The sequence below is a fragment of the Octodon degus genome, unplaced genomic scaffold, assembly GCF_000260255.1.
Source record: "Octodon degus isolate 3935 unplaced genomic scaffold, OctDeg1.0 scaffold00033, whole genome shotgun sequence".
In the NCBI taxonomy this organism is placed as follows: Eukaryota; Metazoa; Chordata; class Mammalia; order Rodentia; family Octodontidae; genus Octodon; species Octodon degus.
Genome location: NW_004524609.1, coordinates 16626211 through 16638284, shown reverse-complemented (window position 1 = coordinate 16638284; position 12074 = coordinate 16626211). Strand labels below are relative to the sequence as shown.

The 12074-nt window shown below is 43.7% G+C and overlaps 1 long non-coding RNA gene and 3 other non-coding genes across 6 annotated transcripts; all 4 read right to left on the bottom strand.

Moving 5' to 3' along the window:
- Positions 1-1241: 1241 nt before the first annotated feature.
- On the bottom strand, positions 1242-4952 carry LOC111816486. Of its 3 annotated transcripts, XR_002820876.1 has the most exons (4): positions 4549-4952; positions 2958-3061; positions 2801-2868; positions 1242-1350 (listed from the first exon to the last, which is right to left on the bottom strand). It is a non-coding gene; the product is annotated as an uncharacterized LOC111816486 (long non-coding RNA). The 3 variants fall into 3 exon arrangements; XR_002820877.1 differs by having other exon boundaries at positions 2801-3061; positions 4536-4952; XR_002820875.1 differs by having other exon boundaries at positions 2801-3061.
- LOC111816524 lies at positions 2684-2759 on the bottom strand. The gene has a single exon (XR_002820897.1). It is a non-coding gene; the product is annotated as a small nucleolar RNA R38 (small nucleolar RNA).
- LOC111816523 lies at positions 3155-3234 on the bottom strand. Its single transcript, XR_002820896.1, has one exon. It is a non-coding gene; the product is annotated as a small nucleolar RNA R38 (small nucleolar RNA).
- Positions 4710-4783, bottom strand: LOC111816522. The gene has a single exon (XR_002820895.1). It is a non-coding gene; the product is annotated as a small nucleolar RNA R38 (small nucleolar RNA).
- Positions 4953-12074: the final 7122 nt, after the last annotated feature.

Genomic DNA, 12074 nt, shown 5'->3' with positions numbered 1-12074 from the left:
ATTTGGCAGACAGAATCCAAACAAGGGCTAGGGGTACCTCAGTGGAAGGGTGCTTGCCTAGGTCAAGTTCTATTTCCAGCACCACAAAACACCCCAAAACCCAAGGGTGAAAGATCCTACTGTGTAGTACCAACTACAGGGACATCTGCCTGCCATGGGATGAGGTCCCTTTAGGTATCAGCTTGTCACCGAGATGACATACCTCGATATTGAACCCTCATTATCATGATTTCAATTATTTGAACTTACCTAGCTGACAGGCAGTTTAATTTTATGAGCTTCTTATCTAACTAGGTTATACACAGCCCTTAACCAAGTCCTGCTAGCCTGGCTTATATGACTTCAGCTTTGAACAGCTTGATGTGCTCTACAGTACAAAGCAGAGGGCGAGGTCTCCCCAGGTGCAGGTCGGCAGACTTTCCAAGGCAGCATCAAGCCCCCTGGGCCAACTGACCAGGGCCCAGGAACTAGTCTCTTGATTCTGTGATTTTGGAATGCTGACTTGACTCTAAGCTTAGGAGAGATGGGGATGAATTCAAGTCACCAGAGATATAACAGATCTTTAGAAACCCAGACATGTGATCAATAGAATGGACATTTGGGCTTTAAATACTAAAGTAGCTACTTGGAAAGCTCATAGCATTCCCGAGAACAGGAATCAGCAAGTGCAAATCAAAATTCAGTTACTAGTGTTAGGACAAAGCCTCCCACCTGGCTTTCCACTGGCATCACAGTCCCTCACCTGTAGGATATTTAGAAGGCAGGCAGTGCAGGAAGTGTGAGGTATCCTGACATCCCATCCTATTGCAGTGATGGAGAAGCCCTACTGCCCAGTATCCCTGCAGTACAATGCTTCATTAAATTTGAAGTAAAAACAAAAGCATTATTTGTGAGTGGTATTAGTGGGGAACCATTTAATAGGCAACTATGAAAATATCCAAATTCTATAATTGTTAAGTACTATCCTGCAAAAACCCAAAGAATGTGTCTTCCAAAAGTCAAAGAACAAGTAACCCACAATGCAGTGAGCCAATTAAAAAAACTTTATTTGTGCTTCAAACTTTAAAACCAAGACACTGGGTAAGAAATCCACCCAGAAAGATGTTTCCAAACTAAACACATTTCTCTTTATAGACTCCCAACAGAGTATATAATACACATCAATTTCAATTTACAATCACCACAGTCCCTCCTATACATGGCAGGACACTTAAACTGGATTCTGAATGTTCTTGTACTCTATAATTTCACCAACTGCCAAAGCTTTCTTAGATGAAACCTAAGGAACTTTTTTGATTTTGGGGAGATGGTTTTATTGATGTTAGAGCCGGTCCAGCACAGGGAGATAACCTGTAAAACCAGACAACAGGAAGTAAACAGCCAAATAAGCAACTCAAAACTGAAGCTAACTTTTTTCCAGTGTTAGTAGGGATTAAACCTAGGGCCTCTGCACTGAACTGAACTGAACTCTCCAGTCATTTATTTTGAGACATGATTGTTAACTTGCCCAGGGCAGGCTTGAATTGGTTCGGCCTCTGCCTCCCAGAGTGCTGGGATTACAGGCATATGCCACCATGCCTAGCTAAAAGATAAAATTTAAGAATCTAAAAGGAAAAAAAGGATCAGTCTAAGACTTTATTGGCACCATTATTTATAGCTATATGTGTTAGAGACCACAACTGGACAGAATCAAGTTTTAATGCAGGCTGGTGAGATTCCAAGATGACTAGTTTTAAGGAGAGTTATCTAAAGGGAAAAGTTCTTGCTAAGTGCTAAAACAATTCCCAGTAAGCATATATTCAACTTTCTCTGGACATGAACCTTAGGGTTTACTACAGTCGTACAGAGCAGCCAAGTCTACTCCCAGAAGCAGTTGATAACAAAGAGCTTTCTCACTTGCTAACCCGCCACTTCCTTTTGCTTTATTTTCAAGCTGTAAGCTGCTGGAGCCAATGCTCAGACTCATTAAATCTCACCCCAAATGTAGCTTCCTGGGTAACAAAAATGTGACCTTCAAAACAAATGTCCTTAAGTTAAGAAACCTATACATAGCTGCCAATGTTAACTGAAAAGGGTAATCTGTGTTCACTTCAAGTGTGGCATTTAAGTGAGGACAAAGGCACCCCCCACAAAACCACTTTGGTTCTTGCTCATGTGCCAACCTCAAGATTCCTAGCAGCAGTCTTGTGCCAGGAATGCCATTCACATAGGATCTAAGCTACATACAGGGGCTTCAGCGTTAACAAAGTACCTGGAAACCAAACAGCTCTGCCAGGGCCATGTACTTTTTCTTTCCTAAATGTCAGGACACAAGGTCAGAGTCACTAACCATTCTCACTGTTGCAAGCCGGCATGTATTACACATTCCCACTTCTGCTTCAAAGAGCACATTCATTTTCTTGAAATATGTGACAAACACTCTTTCATTCTACAATCAGCATAAATCAAGGGGCCAGCACTAACAGGGCACCAGATCTTTGTTTTTTTTTAAGATTCAGAAGGATGCAGTAGGGGCCAGGGAGGTGGCTCAGTAGAATAAGTGCTTCCCTGGCAAGCGCAAGGGTCTGAGTTCAATCCCCGGTTCCGCAAAAAATAAAAGAAAAAAGAAAAAAGGATGCAGTATACTGGGACCTTGGCCTGGCATCTTCAACTTCCTGTGGAGTCCACTCAGCTCAATCACTGCTAAAACCTCAGAATTAACTTTTTCCCCTCAGTTGAGATTTTCAGACAGGGAGAACTAACCATCATCATAGGTTTGTGGGGTTTCTTAGGGACAAAAAGATGGGAACACAAAGCTTACAGACATCAGGAGAACCATCTTATTATTTGCCTGCAAAGCCATTCAGCGTTGTCTCATATCACAAATACCTAGCAAAGAAAACCAAACTAAGTTAAAGTCTCCCAGCCACTTTTCACAGCCTTAAGACCAGGGCAGGCCCAGCAAAAGAACACCCCACCTGAGACTCACAGGTCTTCTCTGCTTACATGAATCATACACTTTGGGTCTAGGCCCAGGTCTGGAACCAGTGGAGCTCCCTGAGGATGGGAGGGAGAATATTATCTGGGAAAGAAGAGAAATTTGAAAACACCTACTTATGATATACACAGTACTTTTTAAACTCTTGCCTGAATATTGTAGCAAGCAAATGGGAAGCTGAGTTTCAGAGATCCACATTCCACACAGAAAGGCCTTTGCCTTCAGACAGGGATAACTTTTCATCATCATGGACTCAGCTCCCACCATTTGCTAGACCACAACACTGCCAAGAATGCATGTAAACTATTTTTCTTCTTAATAAATTGCGACTTACTGCTCTTGTGTTAACTTTCCATCAACCTTGTCTACTGTAAGATATTTTTCCTCCTTTGTCAAAAGCTATTTCTATCTAGTGTCTATAGATGTAACCAATGTCCCAGACCTGGCACACATAGAACTCCTACCCTTAAGACAGGGTCGCTCAGCAGTGTCTGAAAATGCAGTAGGCAATATGTACTTTAGTAGGCAATCAAAGGCCTGAGGTGGCACAGACCACCTAAGGCCATCATTAAGGCCAGCTGCATATAAAGCACATCCTGCCAAGAGACAGTATCACCAGGTCATTCACTTCTCCTTCACACACCAGAGTAGATGAAACTACCCTGCAGAACAGGCATGTGGCTTCCAGATTTTTTTAAAACAGAGGATTAGAGATCTACCTCAAAGGCTACTTAAAAATAGCCAGCACTATAATCTTGCTGTAATAAAATCCTTGAGCTAAAAGTAGATCAGATCAACTAATTGTTCCTGCATGCCTGTTCTTGGTCAGGACACACTTGGTTATTGGGCTTCAAAGTAGAGCCATTCTGCTCTGTGGCTGTAAGTGGAGTCCAGGAATGCATATACAACAGCACTCTGGAGGTGATTCTAACACATAACCACGTTTGGAAACCACCAACTTACTATGCACGAAAGAAGACACAAGGTACCAATGCCAGTATCTGGTAGCAGGAAAGACTAGTACTCAGACCTCTGGCCTACTATGTAATTTTCAAGGATTTGTCCATCTCAGCTCCTCTGACATTTTAGGTTGCTAAGTTCTCAGAGGTTGTAGGATATTCTGCTTGACTAGATGCTGGGCACACCCTCCATCCACAGTTGAGAACCATGGATCTAATTTAACTTACCAACTGGTTGTGCTGGGCATGGCCGTGCACACCTAACATGCATCACAGCACTAGGGAGGCTAAAGCAAGGATAGTTTCAAGTTCCAAACTAACCTGGGCTACAAAGTAAGCTCAAAGCCAGCCTGAACTGCACAGCAAGACCTTGACTCAAAATATAATTTTGGGCAAGACAATTCATTAAGCCTCAATTTATTAACTTATGTTAATAGCCAAGCTGTTGGGGAACGGGGAAATCTATGCAAATAAAACTAATTCAGTACTATTCCCCTGATCTAGGCCATCAACAATTATGAAAGACTCATGCATTTCCAAATCTAACAAACCATTACTTACAGGGGACCAAAATCCACGCAATCCTATGCAACACATACCTAGAAGTCTTACCGTTTATGGAAATTTCATCATGAAGATCCTTCAACTCAACATTGTAAGCATTGTAAGATGAGTTTTCACATGACTTCCTTCAAAGTCCACAGTCAACATCTTCAATCTGAAAGGAAAACAAACTTCATTCTCACAGCAACTACCTTAAACACGTTTAAAAGTTGAGCCTCAGTAAGTCAGAACTCCACACAGATGTCATTTCAGACAGGGATAACTTTAATCATCCTCAGCTCAACCAGTGAACAAACTTCTAAGCCCAGCCAACCCATTCACTTTCATCCCTTACAATAAAGTGCGGAAGTCTTCATTTAAACAGTGACACCTAGTGGCCCCAAATAACACCAGCACTCACCCTCATATTTACCACTCAAGGATTAGCACTGGAGATTCTAGGTAGACCAGCATGCTGCTGAACTTCAGAAGGTCATATAAAGCAGAAGGACCATTACACCATCTATGCTTGCTTTGGGACCACCAAGGTCCTGGCCTGTCTCCATCCATTACTTTTGCTGATGTCAAAGAAAGGCCTTCTGGAAGGGGAAAAACGTTCAGCATGAAAGCTATAAATTTCCAGAGTCTACAATCCCATTCATTAAACAAATGTAGTCGATAAGCAAAAATAGTTGTTTTGGGTCGCCCTCAAGTGTTACTGTTAACACTCCTGATTAAGAACTGCTAGCCAGGTGACGCACGCCTGTAAAATGCCTGTACTAGGGAGGCTGAGGCACGAGGAGCACTATGAGCTCAAGGCCTGCCTGGGTTACAAAGTGAGTTAAGGACCAGCCCGAACAACTGCACAGCACAGTAAGCCCTGTCTCAAGAAGAAAAACAAAAAACAAAAAACAAAAAAAACCCTGCCATCCTCAGAGTGCCGGAGCGAGGACAGAGGGAACCCTTCCTCCCTCATTGAAGGCTGCCGGGCTTGCATTCTCAACATAGGAATGGCTGAGGTGTACTGGGTCGCGCGGGATGCAAGAAACTCCGTCTTCCACCTCTTCGACGCCAAAACTGGCTTCAGTTCTCTCCCATTCAAAAAGGGAACTGAATTTTTTCCAAAAATTCCTCGCCTTTTGGAAAGCATTTTCTTATCCAGAAGTTCAACTTTCCCTCCCAATTCTGTAAGCCCAGGCTTATAATCGCCACTTCAAGTACGAACAGGAGACCCTGAGTATTAGCTCCCCCCAAAAAAACCACCTTCCCGCCTCTGCAACTTTACACCATCACCAAAAATCTCGAGGCTGCTCACAAGGCTCGGCACGGACAGAACCGCCATTACCTCCACACACGAGGAGTTCGACTTCCGAAAGAACGCGAGAATGCTCCTGCTTACAGGTCTTTCCGGCAGTCTCGCCGGTAGTCTCGCAATATCGAGAGAGGGCTCATGGGAAGTGTAGTTCACAACAGTCGCCGAGGGGCGGATGAGCCTTCGCCTCAGCGATACTGTACTGTGGAGGTAGGGTAAGATGGTGGCAGCCACCAGGGACAGCAGAGGGTTGGGAGTGAGAAGTCTGTCTGTGGAGAGCTACAGCGGTCAGAAGACGAAGCTGGAGGCTACTTCCACCAGAAAGTCGCTGAGCTTCTCAATATACTGACGGCCCCTGGGTGTGCCTGGGAGGGCGCAGTTGGAAGGGAGGAACCAAGGAAGAAACTGAGGCCCAGCCGAGCCTTTGTGATTAAACTGCGGTAATTTAGAATGGTTTGCTGAGTTAGTGAAAGAGATTCTGAGAATCGTTCCACATCCTGGTCGACAGCTTTTTGTTTGTTTGTTTGTTTGTTTGTTTATTGTGTGTGTGTGTGGCCAGCTCAGCCCACCAGGGGGCGGGGCTGGCTGGCATGTGGTGCCGGGGGATTGAACCGTGGTCCCTGTGCTTTGCCAAGCTTGTTCCAAGTAGGTGCTTTAGACCACTGAGCCATCTTACCAGCCCCTCAACAGCTTTTTAAAATTGGATTGAGCTGGATTTGGTGGGCACGCCTGTAATCTCAACACGCTGAGGAAGGAGGGTTACAGCTTCGAGCCTAGCCTGGGCAGCTTAGCGAGTTAGTGAGACCCTGCCTCAAAATTTTAAAATAAAATAAAAGGGGCTGGGACTATAGCTCAGTATGAAAGCCCTTGGTTCCAACCCCCAGGACAGCAGGAGAGAGAAAGAGAGAATAAAGAAGTGGGAAGGACGTAGTAGGCTGGAAGGGCAAGGAAGGAAGAATTGGGGCGAGAGGGCGTCTTTAGGGTCTCCGGGGCGGGTCCAACCCACTGAGCTGCGGTGGGAGCCCCACAGCCGCCAGGGTTCCCTTAATAAAGGAGGCAAAAAAAAAAAAAGCAAAGTAAACACAGTAAAGTAAAAACAGTGCTGTGGCTCAGTAACAGAGCCCTTGCCTCAGGAAAGCCAGGGCCTGTCCCCAGCACAGTAAAAAAAGAAGGGGCAGAGTTTATACCTATTTGGAAATGAATTTAAATTCCCAAGACCATAGATCCCTTTCTGCATTCTCCTCTTCCCAACGCCATCAACCCATTAGCAATGATCTCTAGGGCATTTAGTCTCACCTTCTTCTGTACGTGGTAAATATGTTGAGGGTATTTATTTTGTAGTTTCCACATTTGGCGCACACTCCCTCCCCAATTTGATTTTAAACTCTTCAAGAGCAAGAAAGATCTTTTTGTTGTTGTTGTTGTTGTTGTTGTTGTTGTTGTTGCTTTGTCATTCCTCACAGTGCCAGTTTTGGTATTAGGCTATCTCTGCCCTAAGACTGAGTAAATCATCATTAATTCATTTTACGTTTGATGAAAGTTATTTGAGGAAAAGTGTTTCCTTTCTGCAAAGTTGCTTTCATTTGAGACTTGCCAAGGGAGTTCTGAGAAAGTTGCCAAAAGCCGGCTGTGAAACTACTAGTAAAAAACAGCAACCAAAAGAAAAACAAACAAACAAAAAGTGAGCAAGTGACCTGCTGTGGGCAAGATAATAATGGTAGTTGATTCCTTAGCTCTTGGACCAGGTACTGTTCACTACACTGAATACTTTATGTATATTAATTCTTTTAAACCTTACAATTGCACTCCAAAGCACTAGCATTCTCCCATTTTACAGAACAGGAAATAGAAACATTGAGAGAGGAAGGAACTTATCCACAATTTTCACAACTGACAGAATCAGGGTTTGATCCTAGCCCTTAGAAGTCATGTTTCCATCAGCACTGTTTCTCTGCACCATAAATGAGTTGATCTATTATATAAGAATTTTTGGAAAAAAAAAAAAGAATTTTTGAGGGGCAAAAGAGAAGGGAAGAGAATTTTTGTTTGCAGGGATGGTTGGGGACAAATTAGAAATGAAAAGAGGAGAGTGCTGGGTACCTGCTGCACTGTTCTGAGCCCTGTGATAGCAGCAAAAGTGGGGTGAGAATTTGCAGGAGGTGATTTTGTTATGGGAATGATATAAGACCTCCAAACGATATAAGGGAAATAGTTTAATTTCTGACCTGCTGGATATCCAATATGCCCAGTTCATGTTCTCCAAAATCAAATAATGAATTCTGAGGAACAAAGAGGTTATGAGCAGAAAATATTTATTGAAAGGAAGACAGCTCCTGCCTGAGAGAGACAGGGAGGGGATGTGAAAAGTGGGTTGCCCATAAGCCAACATCTCTAAGGAAGTTTTAAAGAGCAAAATCACAAGGTTGTATAGGGTGGGATGAAACTATGGGCAACCAATAAGATTACAAGTATAGTCACCTAGGTAGTATTGCTCCAGTGGAGAAGCAAGGTATATAGCAAGTATACATGGAAAGAATGAGGACCTTTTGTGGAAGGGATGGTCAAGGAAGTCTTGGCCCCCACCCAGGTGCCTGGTGCCTGTTTTAGGATATAGATCATTATTGTTTATCCACTTGGGGAAACATACAGGTGTAGTCATTCCATCATTGTCTTGAGGCCTGGCCTTCAATGAATACACCTCCACCCACAGTTGTAATATGTTCTTATCTTCTGTACTGGCTTCTTTGAGGGCCTAGCCCTTTCTGACTGCCAATAATATTTCTACCTAATTTAGCTGTCTATAATAATTTGGGAAGGCATGTGAGGATCCAGGCTCTCACAGGCTGCCTTGGGCCCCAGACTAGTTGCCATGCAGCATGTAGGCGGGGCCATTTTCCATAGTTTCCTATGCTGCCGCAGGCACTGTGTAGTTTTCACACCTGATAGGGCACAGCTTCCCCTGCAGAGCACAGTTGTGCTCAGAACAGCAGCATTGTCACAACCCATGGAGTGCCAGGGCAGCTGGGGAGTGAAGCTGGAGCAAAATTCAGAGACCTTGTGTCTGAGCACACTTGAGATATAACTGTGGAGGCAGTCCAGAAAGAAGCAGAGAAACTTCAAAGAGCGAGCAGCCTCACAGGACAGACTGGCTGTGACTGAAGGGCTAATGTGACTCCGATCTCATCTGTACTCTTAGCTGGTGAGATCCAGTATGTTTGAGTTTCACATTCAGCAGAATTATTGTATAGCTGTTATACAAGACGAATGCAGCTCTGTATTTATTGACATGGGAAGAATCCTAGTTTGGGGTTTTTTGTTTTTGTACCAAGGATTGAACTCAGGACCTTGCACTTGCCAGGCAAGCACTCTCGCTGCTGAGTTATCTCCCTAGCCCTCCCGGTCTATAAGTGACAGAAGTAGATTACAAACCAAACAGGGCAGGAATCCCCAGTGTTGTTCAGGAACCCAGGCTCTGAGTGCAAAGGAAGAGTTAGTCAGGTGGTCTGCTGTTTGGCAGTCACTGATGGATTTAAGACACAGTAGCTAAAAGCCACAGTAACAGAAAATAGAGTGTTTGTAGTACTGAAATTAATTCCTTTTTTTTTTCCGCGGAACCGGGGATTGAACTCAGGCCCTTGCACTTGCCAGGCAAGCACTTATTCTACTGAGCCATCTCCCCAGCCCCTGAAGTTAATTCCTTAATGTTGAAGGGAATCTTTAGTTTTATTACTAACAACATGAAAGAGGACAGGTCACATCCCCGCAGCTTGCAGTTGACAGTTGGCGCAGTCACACTGAAGTACAGCTGTGTGCAAGCACTGGTAGTCGCCCTTATGCAAGCTTTTCTTCCTCCATCTTGTCTGCAGTGTGATACAGGCCAAGTCTAGGAAAACTTTCATGCTTACCTCGCTTCTGGCTTTAGGAGATTGTGAATATACAAGGCTTAGGATTGCTGCGGCCATTTTGCATCTGCAAGACTTCCTTAAAAGCAAGAGCTGAAGGCCTATGAAGGCAGAGTAAAGGAAAATAACCCAAGTCCTTGATGATACCATTAAACTACTGAAGTAGCCGGTCCTAAAGCCCTGACCTCCTCAGCTCTCTTGTTCTGATTCAGAGATATATTTTGTATTTCAGTATTTCTGAATGCAGGATGTGTCTTATAAGCATTGTCTTCTTAATTTCTGTGAAATGCAAATGGTGAGATTTTAGAAAATAAATCTCTATATTGTTTAAGTCATTTTAATTGGCCAGTTCATTAGAGTCAGAATCATCCTAAATGATATTGGCACCTCCCATATCCTTTTTAGGAGATAAAAGAATTCCCTGAAAGAACAGATCGTGAAAAAACACAGGGCTGGGGAGATAGCTCAGTAGAATAAGCGCTTGTCTGGCAAGCGCAAGGTCCTGAGTTCAATCCCCAGTATCACTAAAAAAAAGGAAAGAAAAACAAAATGGTTTGACTGTACAAGTTATAGTACTGTTTTAGTTTGGGTGTTGAATGCCCCCCAGAGGTCCATTTTTAGAAGATTGGTCCTGAGGGTGGCATCATGGGAGGTGATAGAACCTTTTGGAGGTGAAGCTTGGTGAGATGTCCGTAGATGGTGGGGTGTGCCATTGAAGGGGACTGGGGACCCCAGTCTCTTCCCCTTCCCTCTCTGTCTCCTGGCTTCAGAGCTAAGCAGTTGGTACCACCTCCCAGCCACCATGGTGTGCTGTCTTCCTAGCCCAAAGCAAAGGCCCAAAGTGCCTCCAGTCTTGGACTTGACCCTCCATAGCTATGAGTCAAAATAAAATAGTTGAGTTGCCTTATCTCAGGTATTTCATTATACCACCAGAACACTAACATAAGCATGATGATATGCTTCCTGAACTATTGTGCAATGACAACAGTTTTGCATAATTTCAGTTCATTTCCCCTACAAAGTTCATCATGAAAACATACGGGATTTTTTCTTCCCAGAAGATTATGAAACATCACCACAAATCTTGTTCAGCAAAAATCTTAGATCCCTGAAAGTAGCTTTCACTTTCTGGAGGAGAACTATAATAATGCATACCCTCTATTTATCAAGAATAAAGACCTGGGGCCGGGGAGATGGTGCAGTAGGATAAGCGCTTGTCTGGCAAATGCAAGGATCTGAGTTCAATCCTTGGTTCCGAAAAAAAAAAAAAGAATAAAGACCTTGGTGTTGTATATTATTTCCTTGAGCTTACAATAACATTCAGGAAGAAAAACAGTGCATTTCACTCACCTGCTCTGCAGAAATGTTACCTTTAGTAAAACTGTTACTTTAAAAATTGATTTTTTTTTTTTTTTTTTTTTTTTTTTTTTTTTTTTTTTTTTTTTTTTTTGCAGAGCCAGGGATTGAACTCAGGCCCTTGCACTTGCCAGGCAAGCACTTATTCAAGTGAGCTATCTCTCCAACCCCTAAACATGGATTTTAAACTAGGCATGGTGGTACACACTTCTAATTCCAGCACTCGGAGGGTGAGGCAGAAGGACTGCAAATTCAAGCCCAGCCTAGGCATATTTAGAAATTTATGGAGATCCTGGGGATGTAGCTCAGTATAAAAAAAGACTGGGGATCTACCTCCGTGTGAAGGCCCTGAGTTCAGTCCCTAGCCCCCTTTGCCCCCCGCAAAAAAAAAAAAGGAATTTAAAAAAATAAAAATAAACAAATCTGAAGAACATGTAATATTCTCTGGCCCTCATCTCCTATTTCCTGGACATGCATGTCTTTCCAGTTCCCAGAAATCTGTCTTCTCGCAACTGTTGCATAACCTTTCTTGTGGTGTTTGTTCCCTTTGCCTTAAAATTCCCTTCCCCTCATCTTCTCCCCTGTTTGGCAAAGTCTGGTTCATAAAACCTCCTCTGTGTAGTCTTGGCTATGAGGCTATAGCAGTCCCCGAGTGGTCTGCCCATGGCTCCTTTTTTAAAAAATTTTATTTATTTATTTGGTATAGGGTTTCACTATGCAGCTCCGACTCATAGTGATCCTCCTGTCTCAGCCTCCCCAAGGCTGGGATTATAGGCATGTCCTACCACGCCAGGTTCTAGTGGCTGGCTTGGCATTGGGCCAACACTGCATGTGGTACTGGGGATCGAACCCAGGCCCTTGTGCTTGCCAAGCAGGCACTTAGACCGCTGCATGGCTCCTTGGGGCAGGTAGGTTAGCACTTGCTTTGCAATCAGAACAACCTGGAGGAAAATCCCAGCTCTGCTGATTTTAGCTGTGTGACCTTGGACAGATTACTTACCTGTCTCTAAGACTTGTTTTTCCCA